The sequence below is a fragment of the Schistocerca piceifrons genome, chromosome X, assembly GCF_021461385.2.
Source record: "Schistocerca piceifrons isolate TAMUIC-IGC-003096 chromosome X, iqSchPice1.1, whole genome shotgun sequence".
Classification (NCBI taxonomy): domain Eukaryota; kingdom Metazoa; phylum Arthropoda; class Insecta; order Orthoptera; family Acrididae; genus Schistocerca; species Schistocerca piceifrons.
Window position 1 is genome coordinate 61,806,701 of NC_060149.1, and position 19,012 is coordinate 61,825,712.

The window sequence follows — 19,012 nt, forward strand, 5'->3', positions numbered from 1 at the left end:
GCTGTGGCGGTATACATGAAAAAAGAAAAAAAAAAACATTCAGGGTTTCTCTTCAGAATGACATACGTATGATATCTGCACAATGCTTCGTTCTTGTGCAATAAATAATTGAAAGAGTGTATCGGAATTTGTTTACTCCTCACTCGTATTGCTGGTGTCTGCCACATAACTGGCTGCTAAGGAGTAGGTATGTCGGGTATGGAAGGAGTGAAATCAATTTAAACGCATTGGCATACAAATTATCCATTTATTGGAATGAAATCTACCTACAGAGATGTTATACAGCAAATTAACATACTAGAATAACGACGACAATTTGTCGACAGGAGGTTAAACAAATATGCAGAAGTGGACAAATGTATACGTTGGTCCACCACTAATGCAGCCAAAATCAGTGTACGTAAAAGTTCACTCTCTCAGAATAGGGAAACAAAATCCATACGTTACATAGGACATTTACGTATAACCTACACTCCTGGAAATTGAAATAAGAACACCGTGAATTCATTGTCCCAGGAAGGGGAAACTTTATTGACACATTCCTGGGGTCAGATACATCACATGATCACACTGACAGAACCACAGGGACATAGACACAGGCAACAGAGCATGCACAATGTCGGCACTAGTACAGTGTATATCCACCTTTCGCAGCAATGCAGGCTGCTATTCTCCCATGGAGACGATCGTAGAGATGCTGGATGTAGTCCTGTGGAACGGCTTGCCATGCCATTTCCACCTGGTGCCTCAGTTGGACCAGCGTTCGTGCTGGACGTGCAGACTGCGTGAGACGACGCTTCATCCAGTCCCAAACATGCTCAATGGGGGACAGATCCGGAGATCTTGCTGGCCAGGGTAGTTGACTTACACCTTCTAGAGCACGTTGGGTGGCACGGGATACATGCGGACGTGCATTGTCCTGTTGGAACAGCAACTTCCATTGCCGGTCTAGGAATGGTAGAACGATGGGTTCGATGACGGTTTGGATGTACCGTGCACTATTCAGTGTCCCCTCGACGATCACCAGTGGTGTACGGCCAGTGTAGGAGATCGCTCCCCACACCATGATGCCGGGTGTTGGCCCTGTGTGCCTCGGTCGTATGCAGTCCTGATTGTGGCGCTCACCTGCACGGCGCCAAACACGCATACGACCATCATTGGCACCAAGGCAGAAGCGACTCTCATCGCTGAAGACGACACGTCTCCATTCGTCCCTCCATTCACGCCTGTCGCGACACCACTGGAGGCGGGCTGCACGATGTTGGGGCGTGAGCGGAAGACGGCCTAACGGTGTGCGGGACCGTAGCCCAGCTTCATGGAGACGGTTGCGAATGGTCCTCGCCGATACCCCAGGAGCAACAGTGTCCCTAATTTGCTGGGAAGTGGCGGTGCGGTCCCCTACGGCACTGCGTAGGATCCTACGGTCTTGGCGTGCATCCGTGCGTCGCTGCGGTCCGGTCCCAGGTCGACGGGCACGTGCACCTTCCGCCGACCACTGGCGACAACATCGATGTACTGTGGAGACCTCACGCCCCACGTGTTGAGCAATTCGGCGGTACGTCCACCCGGCCTCCCGCATGCCCACTATACGCCCTCGCTCAAAGTCCGTCAACTGCACATACGGTTCACGTCCACGCTGTCGCGGCATGCTACCAGTGTTAAAGACTGCGATGGAGCTCCGTATGCCACGGCAAACTGGCTGACACTGACGGCGGCGGTGCACAAATGCTGCGCAGCTAGCGCCATTCGACGGCCAACACCGCGGTTCCTGGTGTGTCCGCTGTGCCGTGCGTGTGATCATTGCTTGTACAGCCCTCTCGCAGTGTCCGGAGCAAGCATGGTGGGTCTGACACATCGGTGTCAATGTGTTCTTTTTTCCATTTCCAGGAGTGTATATCTGCACATGGCGAACAGAAAGTACAATATTTTGATCATAGCGTTATTATATTTAGGTCACGCTTACATAAAATTTAGTTCTATACAAAGAAAACGGAGTACTATATTCTGATCCTAGTGACTACAAATGGTTTGTAGTATGGATGTTCGTCTACTGTAGCGGGCTCGACCCATACTACTCTTAGGGTTTACTCGGTGAATAGCCGCCTTTATAGGGAGAGCACAATAGTTATCTCTACAGACGCACCTATCTTGCAGCACTGTGCGGCAAGCCGTTAAGTCCTGTTGTGACGCGATTACACACAGCACGAAGCACTCAGTGATGGCGGCTGAGGTGTAGCTTACTTGGAGTCCATGTGGGAAGTGTTGTTCGTGGAATAAAGACATCCAGCCGTAATTTCAGCCCGGAAAAACCCGCCAGCAGCAAAGAGATGGCCGTGGATAAATCCATGACTTGCTATAGAGTGCTCCCTGTATACAAATGGTTTGGCGTATGCGAGCGTGCTTTCTTTTGTGTCATCAGTTTGAGCAGGCGGGAAGGCAGGTGCCACCCTCTGAGAGCGCATAGCAATAAGTGCACCAGACAAGATTGCTTCAGAATCGAAGGCATTAGAAAAGACTTACTAGTTGATTCAGTGAACAAGAAAATAGATTTAAATACACTACTGGCCACCAAGAAGAAATGCAGATCATAAACGGGTATTCGTTGGACAAATATATTATACTAGAATGGACATACGATTACATTTTCACGCAATTTGGGTGCATAGATCCTGAGAAATCAGTACCCCGAACAATCACCTCTGGCCCTAACAACGGCCTTGATACGCCTGGGCATTGAGTCAAATAGAGCTTGGATGGCGTGTACAGGTACAGCTGCCCATGCAGCTTCAACGTGATACCACAGTTCATCAAGAGTAGTGACTGGCGTATTGTGACGAGCCAGTTGCTCGGCCACCATTGACCACACGTTTCCAATTGGTGAGAGAACTGGAGAATGTGCTGGTCAAGGCAGTAGTCGAACATTTTCTGTATCCAGAAAGGCCCGCACAGGACCTGCAACATGCGATCGTGCGTTATCCTGCTAAAATGTAGGGTTTCACAGAGATCGAATGAAGGGTAGAGCCACGGGTCATAACACATCTGAAATGTAACGTCCACTGTTCAAAGTGCCGTCAATGCGAACAAGAGGTGACCGAGACATGTAACCAATGGCACCCCATACCACCACGCCGAGTGATACGCCAGTATGGCGATGACGAATACACGTTTCCAATGTGCATTCACCGCGGTGTTGCCAAACACGGATGCGACTATCATGATGCTGTAAAAAGAACCTGGATTCATCCGAAAAAATGACGTTTTGCCATTCGTGCACGCAGGTTCATCGTTGAGTACACCATCGCAGGCACTCCTGTCTGTGATGCAGTGTCAAGGGTAACCGCAGCAATGGTCTCCGAGCTGATAGTCCATGTTGCTGAAAATGTCGTCGAACTGTTCGTGCAGATGTTTGTTGTCTTGCAAACGTCCCCATCTGTTGACTCAGGGATCAAGACATGGCTGCACGATCCGTTACAGCCATTCGGATAAGATGCCTGTCATCTCGACTGCTAGTGATACGAGGCCGTTGGGATCCAGGACGGCGTTCCATATTACCCTCCTACACCCACCGATTCCATATTCTGCTAACAGTCATTGGATCTCGACCAACGCGAGCAACAATGTCGCGATACGATAAACAGCAATCGCGATAGGCTACAATCCGACCTGTATCAAAGTCGGAAACGTGAATAGAGGGACAAGGTTCACGTCACCCCACTCTCCATTGTTGCCAAATTTATTCAAGATGGCGGCGATGACGTCATCCGAGATGGCGGATTTTGGCGGGAGAATGATCCAATTGTGCTACGTGCACCAACCTAACCTCAAGAAAAAATGGCGGGAATTTTGATTTTTGGCGGGAAAATAGTCCAATTGTGCTACGTCCACTAACCTAAGCCTCCAGAAGGAAAAATGGCGGGAAGTTTGATTTTCAACAGGATAATGCATATAAAGAGCGTACTTGTCTTTATTGTTATCATTGATTATGATTCATTAACAATCATTATTATTTATTATCACTCATTATCATTTAATATCACTTATTATTATTTATTATCATTTATTATTATTTATTATTACTGACCTGCCTCCAGTAGAAAATTCCCTCCAAATTCAAATTCCAACACGATAATGGCTGCAAAACCTTACTTTTGTTTATTATTATTCATTATTATTTACTAACATTCATTATCATTCATTGTCATTTATTATCATTCATTATCATTTATTATCATTTATTATTATAGGCCTACCTCCACTAGATTATTGCGCCCAATTCAAATTCCAACACGATATTCTCCCGAAAACTGTACTTCTATTTATTATTATCATTTATTATTTACTCAAGATGTCCGATTTTCTCGGCGAGAAAGCCATTTTCCTTACATTCATAACAAAAATCTATCACAATTTCAAATCCCAACACCATAATTGATGACATGTACGAACTTTCTCCCTCACTTATCTTTTTTCAAAGGTAGCCTATCATAATCACGTCAAATAATAAACTGCTCTTATAGTAACGTATGTCACGTCCTTTGATTTTGCAGGGGGGAAGGCACTGAAGACTTCATTTCAAGCAGTACGGTCATCACTTGTACTCCAACTCAGTCAGCACACACATCTTTGATTTCGCAGTACTGTCACCACGACGTCCGCACTCCAACTGAATTAGTTCAAATCCTCGCCACTCCCTGGCCAGTGCACGGAGACACTGCCTACGCCTGTCACCTGAGGAGGCCGGCCACTAGCGCTGGGGGCGAGCCCAGCGATCGCTCCCACGTCGTAAACATGATTTCGCTGGACATGCTGGAACTTGCCGAGTTTGACGTCACAGCGGCCCCTTGTCCGCTCACCACGTGTATTCGTCGCCTCCACAAGTTTCCCGCCAAAATTGTCTGCCTCGGAGCTGAATCACACAACGGTCGACCGTTCGCTGCCACACTTTGGCGCCGCGTTCAAACCTGTCGATGCTGTTTACAATTAGCAAGCGTGTGTCTAGAACATTATAAATGAGTTATGTAGAAGTGTTTTGCAGGTCTGTATGATGTGAGACAAAAAATGGTTCAAATGGCTCTGAGCACTATGGGACTCAACTGCTGAGGTCATTAGTCCCCTAGAACTTAGAACTAGTTAAACCTAACTAACCTAAGGACATCACAAACATCCATGCCCGAGGCAGGATTCGAACCTGCGACCGTAGCGGTCTTGCGGTTCCAGACTGCAGCGCCTTTAACCGCACGGCCACTTCGGCCGGTGATGTGAGACATGTCGGTGTGATACATATACTCCATTCCTAAATAAAGTAAATTCGTTCCTCGGTCCATGGACCTAGTGCAGGGTGAGTCCGTTTACCAGAAACGTGTAGGAAGATGTTGAGTGCTGGTGGCTTAGTTTGAAACAATTTTCTTAGGTTGGTGGCGGAAGCGCAAGTGAGCTTTGTTTACTGGCAGATTTCAAACTTGGCGCTGGTTCTTAGGAGGAGGAGGTGGCGGTCTGGTCCTCAAAAAGTAGTTGAAATTAGGGAGTTGAACACGTTTGCATACGTATATGAAATTGTAAATTGAATTATTTAATATAGCGGGGTGGTGAGAGTGAATTAGCGAGCGTTCTCGCGACGAGCAAACGCGCTGTTATACGGTCATGGTGGATTCCACTGTCGGTCAAACTCTGGCGCCAAACGTATCCTTTGTCCGGCACACGGTCGACGGGTTCCATCCTGTCCAGCATTAAGTGCTCGCGGGCGCGGAAAGATGTTTACATAGTCGCGGCTGACCGTTTGTGGCGTGACCCTTTAGGCGCCGCTCGCCGCCTACCTGGCACACTGGCCGTGGGGGTGTGCGGGCACTGCTGGTCGCGTGACGTCAGTCGACCAGGGAGCTGGCGATGGAGCGGGCTTAGCCGGCCGCGCGTACGTAGCTGCGCTCTGGAGTTTCGCTGTGTGAGCATGGAGAAGTCAGTTGGGACACACCTGCATGACCGTAATGTCTGAAATAAAGAGTCATTTTCCAGGTATTTACAGAAGGCTATGCCCGTCGCGTGTATGGAGGGTGTGTGACGTAAGCGGGGCGGTGGTGCAGCGATTGTACGGTTATTACGCGCGCTCGGGAGCAAGTCAATTAGCGGGCGTTCTAGTGCGGTCCAAATGTGCTGTTATATAGTCATGGCGGATTCCACTGTCGAGCAAACTTTGCCGCCAAAACTGTAGCACTGCGTTCTCGCTCGCACAGGGACACGTGGTGGACGGTGAGCGGTCGGCATCGACAGGTTTGAACGTGGCGCCAAAGCGTGGCAGCGAACGGTCGACCGTTGTGTGATTCAGCTCCGAGGCAGACAATTTTGGCGGGAAACTTGTGGAGGCGACGAATACACGTGGTGAGCGGACAAGGGGCCGCTGTGACGTCAAACTCGGCAAGTTCCAGCATGTCCAGCGAAATCATGTTTACGACGTAGGAGCGATCGCTGGGCTCGCCCCCAGCGCTAGTGGCCGGCCGCCTCAGGTGACATGCGTAGGCAGTGTCTCCGCGCACTGGCCAGGGGGTGGCGAGGATTTGAACTAATTCAGTTGGAGCACGGATGTCGTGGTGAAAGTACTGCGAAATCAAAGATGTGTGTGCTGACTGTGTTGGAGTACAAGTGATGACCGCACTGCTTGAAATGAAGTCTTCAGTGCCTTCCTCTCTGCAAAATCAAAGGACGTGGCGTACGTTACTATAAGAGCAGTTTATTATTTGACACGATTATGATAGGCTACCTTTGAAAAAAGATAAGTGAGGGAGAAAGTTCGTACGTGTGATCAATTATGGTGTTGGGATTTGAACTTGTGATAGATTTTTGTTATGGATGTAAGGAAAATGGCTTTCTCGCCGAGAAAATCGAACATCTTGAATAAATAATAAATGATAATAATAAATAGAAGTACAGTTTTCGAGAGAATATCGTGTTGGAATTTGAATTGGGCGCAATTATCTAGTGGAGGTAGGCCTATAATAATAAATGACATTAAATGATAATGAATGATAATAAATGACAATGAATGTTAATAAATAATAATGAATAATAATAAACAAAAGTAAAGTTTTGCAGCCATTATCGTGTTGGAATTTGAATTTGGAAGGAATTTTCTAGTGGAGACAGGTCAATAATACTTCGGAAGACTTCTCTCCATTGAGAATGACATGCTGCGTTCTGTTATCTGGGAACTCTTCAATCCAATCACACAATTGGTCTGATAGTCGGTATGCTGTTACTTTGTTCATTAAACGACTGTGGGGAACTGTATCGAGCGCCTTGCGGAAGTCAAGAAACACGGCATCTACCTGTGAACCCGTGTCTATGGCCCTCTGAGTCTCGTGGACGAATAGCGGAGCTGGGTTTCATCCGAAACCCATGCTGACTCCTACAGAGTAGATTTTAGTCTCCAGAAAAGTCATTATACTCGAACATAATACGTGTTCCAAAATTCTACAACTGATCGACGTTAGAGATATAGGTCTATAGTTCTGCACATCTGTTCGACGTCCCTTCTTGAAAACGGGGATGACCTGTGCTCTTTTCCAATCCTTTGGAAAGCTACGCTCTTCTAGAGACCTACGGTACACCGCTGCAAGAAGGGGGGCAAGTTCCTTCACGTACTCTGTGTAAAATCGAACTTGTATCCCATCAGGTCCAGCGGCCTTTCCTCTTTTGAGCGATTTTAATTGTTTCTCTATCCCTCTGTCATCTATTTCGATATCTACCAGTTTCTCATCTGTGCGACAATCTAGAGAAGGAACTACAGTGCAGTCTTCCTCTGTGAAACAGCTTTGGAAAAAGACATTTAGTATTTCGGCCTTTGGTCTGTCATCCTCTGTTTCAGTACCGTTTTGGTCACAGAGTGTCTGGACATTTTGTTTGGACCCACCTACCGCTTTGACATAAGACCAAAATTTCTTAGGATTTTCTGCCAAGTCAGTACACAGAACTTTTCTTTCGAATTCATTGAACGCCTCTCGCATAGTCCTCCTCACATTACATTTCGCTTCGCGTAATTTTTGTTTGTCTGCAAGGCTTTGGCTATGTTTGTTTGCTGTCAAGTTCCCTTTGCTTCCGCAGCAGTTTTCTAACTCGGTTGTTGTACCACGGTGGCTCTTTTCCATCTTTTACGATCTTGGTTGGCACATACTCATCTAACGCATATTGTACGATGGTTTTGAACTTTGTCCACTGATCCTCAACACTATCTGTACTTGAGACAAAACTTTTGTGTTGAGACGTCAGGTACTCTGTTATCTGCTTTTTGTCACTTTTGCTAAAGAGAAAAATCTATCTGTTTCAAATAGTTCGGGTCTGTTTGTCACCAGAAGGTCTAATATGTTATCGCCACGAGTCGGTTCTCTGTTTAACTGCTCAAGGTAGTTTTCAGATAAAGCTCTTAAAAAAATTTCACTGGATTCTTTGTCCCTGCCACCCGTTATGAACGTCTGAGTCTCCCAGTCTATATCCGGCAAATTAAAATCTCCACCCAGAACTATAACATGGTGGGGAAACCTACTCGAAATATTTTCCAAATTATCCTTCAGGTGCTCAGCCGCAACAGCTGCTGAGCCAGGACGCCTATAGACACATCCAATTACTATGTCTGAGCCTGCTTTAACCGTGACCTTCACCCAAATTATTTCACATTTCGGATCTCCGTCAATTTCCTTCGATACTATTGCACTTCTTATCGCTATAAACACGCCTCCTCCTTCACTGTCCAGCCTGTCTCTGCGGTATACATTCCAATCCGAGTTTAGGATTTCATAACGGTTTACGTCTGGTTCCAGCCAACTTTCTGTCCCTAGTACTATGTCGGCATTGTGACCGTTTATTAATGAGAGCAGTTCTGGGACCTTTCTATAGACGCTCCTGCAGTTTACTATTAGCAGATTAATATTGTTATTCCCTGTTGCATTTTGCCTACTCCTACCTTGCCGCATCTCAGGAGGCGCCTTGTCGGGCCTAGGGAGGGAATCCTCTCACCCAAAAAACCCACATGCGCACTCCACACATACTCCGCTACCCTTGTAGCCGCTTCCTGCATGTAGTGCAAGCCTGACCTATTCAGGGGGACCCTACATTTCTCCACCCGATAGTGGAGGTCGAGAAATTTGCACCCCAGATCTCCGCAGAATCGTCTGAGCCCCTGGTTTAAGCCTTCTACTCGACTTAATGTTTACTAAATAATCTGGAAAGAATCTCTAAAGAACAATTACCTAATTAGATCAGTATTCTCATTAAAATGCTAATATCTTTTTATAAAGTTAATAAAACCATCACCTTGTTAATATTTATTTGCACACTATACTTCTGTTATAAATGAATAAATAACTTTTGTTGTTGGGCTCCTGAATAATGACACTAGTGAGATTTAATTTAGCAAAGCATACAATCACTAACCAGATAATAACTGAACAACTACAGTTTGTCTTAAGTGTAACAAAATGAACGGAATCACAAGAAACAGTACAGCTCCACATGTTCGATTAACAGTTTAACTGAACGACAGCCTACACCGTCCCTGGATTTTAATGCGTTTAACACTTGCGAATTAGCAAGTAAAATCTGTCACACACCATAATAAACTATGAACAATGAAATGAATCATTTACTTTGACTAGCTTTGAAAAACTTACATTAACCACAACATTAACTTCTCATCAAAAAGGCACAGTTACTGCCAGTATGTCTCACCCGTCTCACATCCCACGGAACACTCCACGATCATTATCTCCCCAACCAAAAACCTACGGAAGTGGCCAGAGGAAATGGTATTGTGAGCCAACCTATACAAAAGGTTTATCCAAGCAAACAGAAACCTCTTTGCTACCTGATACATGTTTCCTACAATTGGCTGTTCTGATACAGTGCAGACTAATGCACTGCCATGGATCTACACACTGAAATCCTTGCACACTCTCATTCATATAGTCAACTGATCGGACAAGAGGAGGAAAGAATAGATACTTTGAAATATGGCACTTAAATGTATCAAACATGCGTGTGGGGCTCCGACAAGTGCCAATAACCTAATGATATGTTAAAACTAAATATGGATAATATACTGTGGCCACCACAAACACACTCAGCTGCTCAGTCTTTTCCCTTTTCCCATTTTCACCAACAATTGAGGTGCCAGAGGCAAACAGATGAAGCTGTGTGGTATGGCAAAATCATGAAGAGACCCTTCAAACGACCATTGTAATTTCACTCATTTCACACCAATATCACTTCCTACCCACTCATTTATTTCTTCTTCAAAGCTCCACTTTACTGGGACCGTGCATCAACCACTGCTAACACAGGAACAATTACTCACAATAAATGTTTCCACTTAGAAACTTGAAAACTGTAGGCATTCTAAATGTTGTTTTTAGTAAGAAAGTTATACGGTGTGTGAATCTAGATTTACTGTTGAAGCTCTTTAATAGAAACAATACTTTGTTGTACAAAACAAGCATAAACTCAGAGGCTTTCAAGAGCAATCTTATCTGTGCTAAACAAATCATGTGCTATCAAATTCAGCTGAGAGATCAGGAAACTAACTTTGCCTTACTGCAGAGTCTGGTTACTTTATTTCATAGTGACTAGATGTTGGCTACCTAGCTGTCAGTTTACTGCTGCACTTATGAATGCTAAAGAAAGACTACAAACAATCTGGGTTTAAGTAGTGCTGTTTCTATAATGTAATGTATAATAATGCTAGTGTGAAGAACCTTAAGGCTGTACAGATGCATACATTGACTTTATGAAATTCTGATACTAAATATTGAGTTGGCAGAAATGTATGTTATTTCAATAACATTCTGAACAATTTGCAGCTTCTTACTAAAGTTATGAACTAAGATCATATTATTTAAACATTTAATTAAGTAGCATAATTATTCAGTTATTGTTATAATTGTTGCTTTCAAATGTAATGAAGTTTTTTATCTGGCAAATCTAGAAATTTCTACTTGCCTGCCATATGGAAAGCAAAAACCGCAGTAGAAGATATTTGTTTCACAGTATCGAAGATGAAAAATTGCTAATAGCTCTTAAGGTATGCATTTTCGACCCTATGTTTACTGAGACTTTTTTGCTTCTAGTATTGTGTACTTTCAACTTTGTGTGTTTATTCCATTAATTACGATGCACCCTGTATAACATAAAAAAATTTCACATTACCATTACGCACTCACCCCACTGCATTCACAATGCTGCCCAATGTGGCTGCTGACGTGGTCTTGGTTTCATCTGTGGACATCAGCTATGACTTATTTCACCAAATGTAGAAGAAGCTTCTTCTATTTCTTCATCCACATACAGGACTTGTAAACATTACAGAGGCCACTTCTGATACCAAATGTACAGACCGGTTCAATGATCCCTATGGTGTGTCACGGAGCTAGGCTCCAAGTGGTCAGAAGGGCCTCCTACCCTCCATCCTGCGCATGGTTGCGGCAGTGTGGTGGGCAGGTGCTGGGTGGATATCTGACATCCAGTCATAAAAACAGCAATCTCATATACGAATTATTTCATGGTACAGTACATCAGTCGAAGTGGTAATTAGTGTTGGTCAGTGCCCCCAACACAAGTTGGTCTCAGTCTGTGAAGTGTGTTCAGATCACCAAGAGGCCTTCTGTCAAGACCAGTGTACAGCATCGCTCCTGTCCGGCAGGCAGCAGTTGAGGCGAGGCTGTCTGGCCTGCACAATGGTGTGGCATTCAGTTGTTTCTGAGGCATGGCAGTATGCAGTTGACAGAGAAGGCAGCTGTACACTAATGCACAGCTTAGTGGGGGATGCATCAGCATGTGCAGAGCTAAACTGTGAACCCCAACACAAACAGCTGTGGTCTGCAGCTGTGCAATGTCCCCACACAAGCAGTGAACACAGGCGAGGTTCACCCATGTGGGGTGACAAACAGCAGTGAACTTTGCCTTTACAGGCAATGGCAGATGGGCAGCTAAGTGGCCCAAGCATGAACCATGGGCACCTAAGATAGGCAGCCTGCTGTGGAGGAAAGTTAGATAGCAGATGGCCACCCAGCTGGAAAGCACCGAGTCAGCTGTATTCAGAGTTATGGGTGTATAGCAGACCCTCAACTAATAGAGAAAGAGTCCAGCAGAGCCAGCTTGTTAATAATGTCTGGTATAGTCTTCACCTTGTAGCTGGCTGCAGGTGGTGATTTACACTGTATAAAAGGAGGGAAGGAGTATTGTGTTGCAGTAGAGAAGCAGTAACAGTAGAATGAATTGGTGGAGAGAGTTCAGTGACTTCAAACGTGGACTATTATTAGATGTCACCTGAGTAACAAATCAATCAGGAACATTTCAACCCTTCTAAAGCTGCCAAGGTCAACAGTTGTTGCTGTGACTGTGAAGTAGAAATGTGAAGGAACTGCCACTACTAAACTGAGACTCATGTAGTAATGGACAGGGCCATCAAACATTTTAAAGAGTAACTGCAAAAAAAAAAAAGTGCATGAAATCAGTGAAGTAATCAAATGGTTCAAATGGCTCTGACCACTATGGGACTTAACATCTGAAGTCATCAGTCCCCTAGAACTCAGAACTACTTAAACCTTACTAACCTAAGGACATCACACACATCCATGCCCGAGGCAGGATTCGAACCTGCGACCGTAGCATTCGCGCCGTTCCGGACTGAAGCACCTAGAACCGCACGGCCACCGCAGCCGGCGTGAAGTAATCAGCCGTGAGTTCAAAAGTGCTACCAATAGTTCAACCGGCACAATGACTGTGTGTACAGAGTTAAAAATAATGGGATGAAATCGTCAAGCAGCTCCTCATAAACCACACAGTTCTGAAGTCAATGCTAAGCTATGCCTGAAGTGGTGTAAAGAGTGACAACCACTCCACAGTGAATGAATGGAAATGAGTAATTTGGAGAGATGGATCACGCTATATTTGGCAGTCTAATGGAAGAGTTTGGATTAGGTGAATGCATGGAGAATATTACCTACCAGCATGTGTAGTGCCATTAGTGAGGTGCAGAGGAGGTGGTGTTATGGTATGGGGGTGTTTTTCATGATTAAGACGTGCTCTCCTTATTACACTTAAAAAATCTCTAAATGCAGAAATATATGAACACATTTGACAGCATTGTGTGCTGTGTGCAGTAAAGATGAATTCTGGAGATGATTTTTTTGTATCAGCATGACAGTAAACCCTGTCATAAAGGAGTATATGTGAGGCAATTGTTTGTGGACAATAACATTTCTAAAATGGATTGATCTGCTCAAGAGTCCTGATCTGAACCCTATCAAAAATTTTAGGGATGAGTTAGAAGATCAACTTTGCTCAAGACACCAGCACCCAACATCATTACAATCTCTGGTTGCAGCTCTTTAGGGGGAATGGGCTGCTATTCCTCCACAGACATTCAGACACCTCACTGAAAGTGTTCCCTGCAGAGTTCAAGCAGTCATAAAGGCAAAGTGTTCTTTTTGAAAAAAATAAATTGTAGATACATAGGCAACATAGCTGTATCAATCTTTAAGAAACTGCAAAGCCCTTTCCCGGAGTCGATGTTCGTAAATCCCAAACTGATATTTGGCACAGTAAGCTCAAGAAATACTTGGTAAAAATTGATAAATCTTGAATCTTATTACTTGTTCGAGATAGATTGAGAGAACAGCACCTTAGAAAGGATTATATTGGATTTTTAGAATTGTTGTTGAAGTACCAAACTCCAAGGGAGGTGGATGGCAAAAGCTATTTATTGCTTGAAAATGTTTATGTGCCATGATGAATATGAACTATCACCACAAGAACAAATGTACTTTGTGATGTTTATAGCTTCCTTGTCATTGTGTATGTTAAATCATGAGTCTGAATCCGAAGCACCATATTTCAGTTTCAGTATTCTCTGAAAACTTTATCAGTATCAGGTTGTCAATTGCAATACCTCTTGTCTAGCTTTATGAAAGTAAAACTAATTGATGAGACCTGTTTGCAGTTCTGTCACTTTTGCCAGGTTGTTCCTATTTATTTTATTTTATTTATTTATTTTCGAGTCCCACAGATCCTTGATGCAAGTGTGTCACTAGGATGTAGAGCATGTCAGATTATTACAATAATAATCATATGTAAATGGTTGTAAGGCTTACAGTCTAAATCATATGTAAACAGATACATGAGATTCCAGTATTCAAATAACAACAAAGGCTTACAGTGTAATTAGTCTTATGAATCAAAGCTCAAAATGATTGCTTTGTTGGGCTGTGAGGCACAATCATAAGAATAAAATATTAAAATGATTCCAGTAGAAGTCAATGAAATCACAGAAATGATTAATAATGAGACTGACAGTTTGTTTATATTAAATTTCAACCACATTTGATTGAATGATAAATTCTTTAAGACAGATTGTCACAGTGGGATGAAAATGAATATTTTGTAAATGCTATACACTTACTCATTAATTTGAGATGTAGATGAGCCCTTTGAGAGAGGTGGCAAGCTTGTGGAGGACACCAATAAATAATTTAAATTTTATCTGAATATTGTCTTACAGTTCCAGAGCATAAAAAGATACATCAAAGAATAACATTGTTTAAAAGAAAATGTATTTTATCACCATCTTTGCCTCACAAGCATTGTAAACAGTTGCTTTATAGATTGTGTTACTAAAGTTAATTAGCTGAAAGTAAAAAAGTTAATCATTACCAAGCTACTTCTGAAAAAATATTGAGATAAAAAATGTACACACATTTTTATATGGTTTATCATTTTTTCCAACCCTTAAGTGCTGAGTGGCACCCTTTCCTCTTTTCCTATTGAGTCCAAATTGCACAAAACTCATTTTTTGTACAATGGAACTAAATGATAGTAGGGGAAGGGGGGAGGCAGGGGCACAAAGAAAAACCATAGCTGAAAAGTAAGAGCCCATTTAACTGTCAGCTATTTTATTGCCTACATGAGGGACTCATCTCTTCAGACATACTATCACAACATTATAAGAATCTGTACCACTAGGAAGTTAGCCTTACTTACAAATTCATGTATCTTTCACTTTTCATTATTAGTTCATAGTTTTTTTTATTGAGATTGTGGCAAGAGAAAATATGACAGGTAGCATGTACTGTGTAAGCACCTATGCCAAATGCAAGCCCAGACATGCTATACTGTTAGCCCAACACCACGTCACTCTTTCAGCAGCCAATCTCATGAAAGTGCACACCAGCCTAAACGAAGATCCATAGTTAACATACACAAATCTCACACAGGTCCCACTCTTCTTTCTGATTCTAAACATATGTAGCAAGCAAAGGTTTGATTTGCAATCTTTCTACAATACCATCATCAGCTGCCACTCACCCTTCCCAGTCACCCTGTCATTTTACTTCCACTATGTCAACATGATATTTCACCTTTAAAGTGCTTTATTAGTCCTGGAATGGAGTTAGCTGTTGGTTGCAATGTCCTGTGCTGTGCATTCCTACATGTCAGCAAGGGTTTTGGCGCATTGCCTGGTCAAAAATGTAAGCATGTCCCTAGGCCGCTCATCATGGTAGGCTGGGCATGTACAGCTTGGTTGAACAGACTTTCCATGGCAGGGTGGCTGGAATATGTTTTGTACATAGTGCTAAAAAGCCAGCATTTTCATTGCAGATGAAGAAGGCTGCCATCTGCAAATAAATGCCTCTAGAGGTGCCATCACAATATTTAGTTCATCAGAAGAGCAATATCACATCATAAAAACATTGATTAATCACTTCATGTTGTTTTTCTAAATATGTTTTCTTGGCCCAGCTGTTTCATGCATTTACTGTGTCAACTGCCTCAAATATAGTAATCTTATATGATATTAATGCCTTATATGCTTTAGATGTTAATTGAATACCACATTGGTAGAGTAAAATAGTAACATTGTGCTTTAAGCCTGATGTTCTTGCAAGTAGAATTTTTGCCACAAGGTTAAGATTTCTGTGGATAAAATTGTTCTAAAAATGCACTCCATAAAAATAAAAAAAATCATTAATTTAGCTAATTTGTAGGCAAAGCAGAGATGTAGAATTTTTGCAATGTTGAGTAATGAAATATGGTATTAAGTATTTTTTGTATGTTCATGAAAGCAGTGATGCTGAGTGAGAGGTAAGCAGCTTTGTGTGCTGATAGAAATACACTTAGGAATTAACCATTCAGTTATCAATTATGAGGGAATATTTTGACTGTGAGCCTCATATTGATGTAAGTACTGTATCTTGAAAGTAAACACTGCAAAAACTATAAGATTAACCTTCAGTATCAAAAAAGAAACCATTTTAGGATGCAAATATGTTTATTATTTTTACATTTTCAGCTTCTAAGCAGTGTACGATGGAAAGAAGTAATGGCATAATGTATGAAATCAAATTTATAGAATTGTAACTTTTCATCTATGGTAACTATGCTGCTCTACTCTCCATTTCCTTGATGGAGACAGGATTTTTAAGAGAAATGGTAAGAATGGTTTTCATTTTGCTATGTATGGAATATAGTCCCACACATATTAGTCTAAATGTTGGGAGATTGAGGCACATTCTGTCATTGCGAAATCATTCATGGGCATCAAAATCCCAGCTAGATCATTTTAATACTCATTTTCCTGCATCTCACTTGATTCTCTATGCTTTTTAATAAATTCTTCGCTTTTTGTGGTTTCTCTATCTTAAGTGATTTAGTATTTAGGAATACCTAAATGAATTCATTGTACAACAATATAATACTGAAGAAAGAGGAAACAAAAAATTGTGAGATGATAGAACAGTTATACCAACATGGCAATTCAACTGGTATTGAAATTCAACTGTATTATGCAAAAATAAAATAAAAATATTTATGATGTCTTAAGTAGTTGTGGCTGTATTTATTTAGTCACTCTTCTTGCAAAATAAACTTTGGTCTCTAGAATGTGTAAATGGTATTTCATCATATGCATCTCTTCTTTTTAAACAATTTTTTTCACTTCTTTGTTAGTGCTGCTTGGTGTGGTTTTTAGCTCCCTTTCATTGTGATGTGCAATACAGGCGGTAGTGGCCGTTCACTCTATGTGAATTTGCCAGTCATTCTAAATTTTTTGGAGGAGTACCAAAGCACCGCTTGTACAATTCGTTTCTCCACTTAACTTATTCAGAACTAATTTTATTATGTATTCAGTTTTCGTATCAGGCAATGTGCTTCCATTTCAGTAACACCACTACAGTCATATTGCATTGGCAGGCTGCCACTAGAGTCCTACTATACACAATGAGGTTGTCCCACTAGAAGTTCATCTTCCCACCATTTAGTTGTGTATTTTTGGTTATATACAGGTCAAATTATGGTGACCTAATACCTATTGTGATTCACCCTCTGTCTGATCTTATTTTATTATTTCACTTGTTCCACTTTATCTACCAAGTGAGGAGTATTGATTTAGTTTTTCATAATAAAACTTTTCAGGCTGGATGTCTTGTTTGTGCTGTTTACTTTCCTCCCATCAGTTTTGTTGTTAAATGATGTTACTTATCTCTTGAAAGAATAAGTTTTATCATATCTATAACATCAGACAGTTCTCAATAAACTCTTAGTGTTTCACTTACTTTTCCACTATTATTATTTTAAGTTTGCAATGTGAAGAAAAAGCTGTTTATCCATTTATTGGGAGGGGTAGTGGGGGGGGGGGGGGGGGACATAACTGTGTCACAGTTCAGGTTTGTGATCATTTACCCAGTGTAAAGAATTAACCTAGACTACAGTTTCCAAAAAATCTGGCAAATATACAGCAACCAATAATTTAACTGGAAACAGGAGTATTTTTAAAAAAAGGACTTTTTTCACAGTGAAATGGCATTATGTTTCCTTATGATACAGTAATTTGGTGTGTAGTATTGTCTCCTGCAGAATGTGAATGTGTCTAACAGCTTAGTTATTTCCACAGCCTTCATTATCTTTGGTGGTGAGAATCATGATTCATGCATAAATCTCTTCTTTGTCTTGTATTGTTCCTGTTTATAAGTGAAAAATTTTGAACACTTTTGTGTTTATATAGTGTAGATAATTTGCAGATCTTAAAGGATGTAAAATTGTCTCTTCCTTTCATAATGTTTGTCTTCTTTGTCTGTCACTTTAAAAAGGAATTTAATGGAAATGTGTATTATGTTCTATACCAGTGGACCCATGCAAAACTTCAGCACTTTAATGGTTTTAAATAATGACAGTATTTGGAATAAGTGTAGTCATTGGGGTAAGGGTAGCTGTGGGAGTGAAGAGAACATGTCTTTAACCCAGAAAAGGCTGAATAATTTTTGGTTTGCATTTTAATGAAAATTTTGAATAATCACTTAATTATAATAATATATAATATTCTTACACTTTATTTCTTGATTTTATTCCACTTCCTCTCAACTTCTATACTTTCCTCTTCCTCACTTCGATCCTCCACCTCCAACTGACTGTATCGTTTTTTCAACTCCAGCACAAACTCTTTTCTAATGTCCTTGTTTTGAAGTTTTCTAATATTGAACCTTTTCTGCCTGCAATTTGTGTCTTGATGACTAGTAGCAGCAATCTTTAACTGTACTTCAGCTATTACAAGATGGTGGTCACTTCTACAATCATGACCTCTTCTGTTTCGGACATCAAGAAGGGAACACCTTCACATCTGGCTAATTGCAAAATGATGGATCTGATTTTGTGTCTTGCCATCTGGTGAGAGCCATGTTATTTTATGGCAGAGTTTGTGTGGGAACACTGATCCTCCAATAACCAGCCTGTCGTTAAGGTGCATATCAATAAAACACTCTCCGTTGTCATTTTGGACTCCAGCCCCGTGTTTTCCCATAACTTTCTCTAACCCTTCATTTTCACAACCAATCTTGGCATTGAGGTCCCCTATCACAATGTTTATGTCTTTCTTTTTAATGCTGGCTAGAACCTCTCTCAATTGTCCATAGAAGATGTCCTTTTCTTGGGTGTCTGCTTGTTCTGTGGGTGCATAACACTGCACAAGATATAGTTTTTACTCAAG

The 19,012-nt window shown here is 41.9% G+C and overlaps 1 long non-coding RNA gene across 2 annotated transcripts in view; it reads left to right on the forward strand.

Annotated features, from left to right (window-relative positions):
• The first annotated feature begins 6,570 nt into the window (after positions 1 to 6,570).
• LOC124721974 overlaps positions 6,571 to 19,012 on the forward strand; it is a 36,478-nt gene continuing 24,036 nt past the window's right edge. The window contains exons 1-3 of one of the 2 annotated variants that reach the window (XR_007006419.1): positions 6,571 to 6,700; positions 10,964 to 11,059; positions 16,325 to 16,464. This is a non-coding gene — a long non-coding RNA (uncharacterized LOC124721974). Of the gene's footprint in view, positions 6,701 to 6,940; positions 6,976 to 10,963; positions 11,060 to 16,324; positions 16,465 to 19,012 lie in introns of those variants that run through there. The other variant, XR_007006420.1, reaches the window with a different exon arrangement.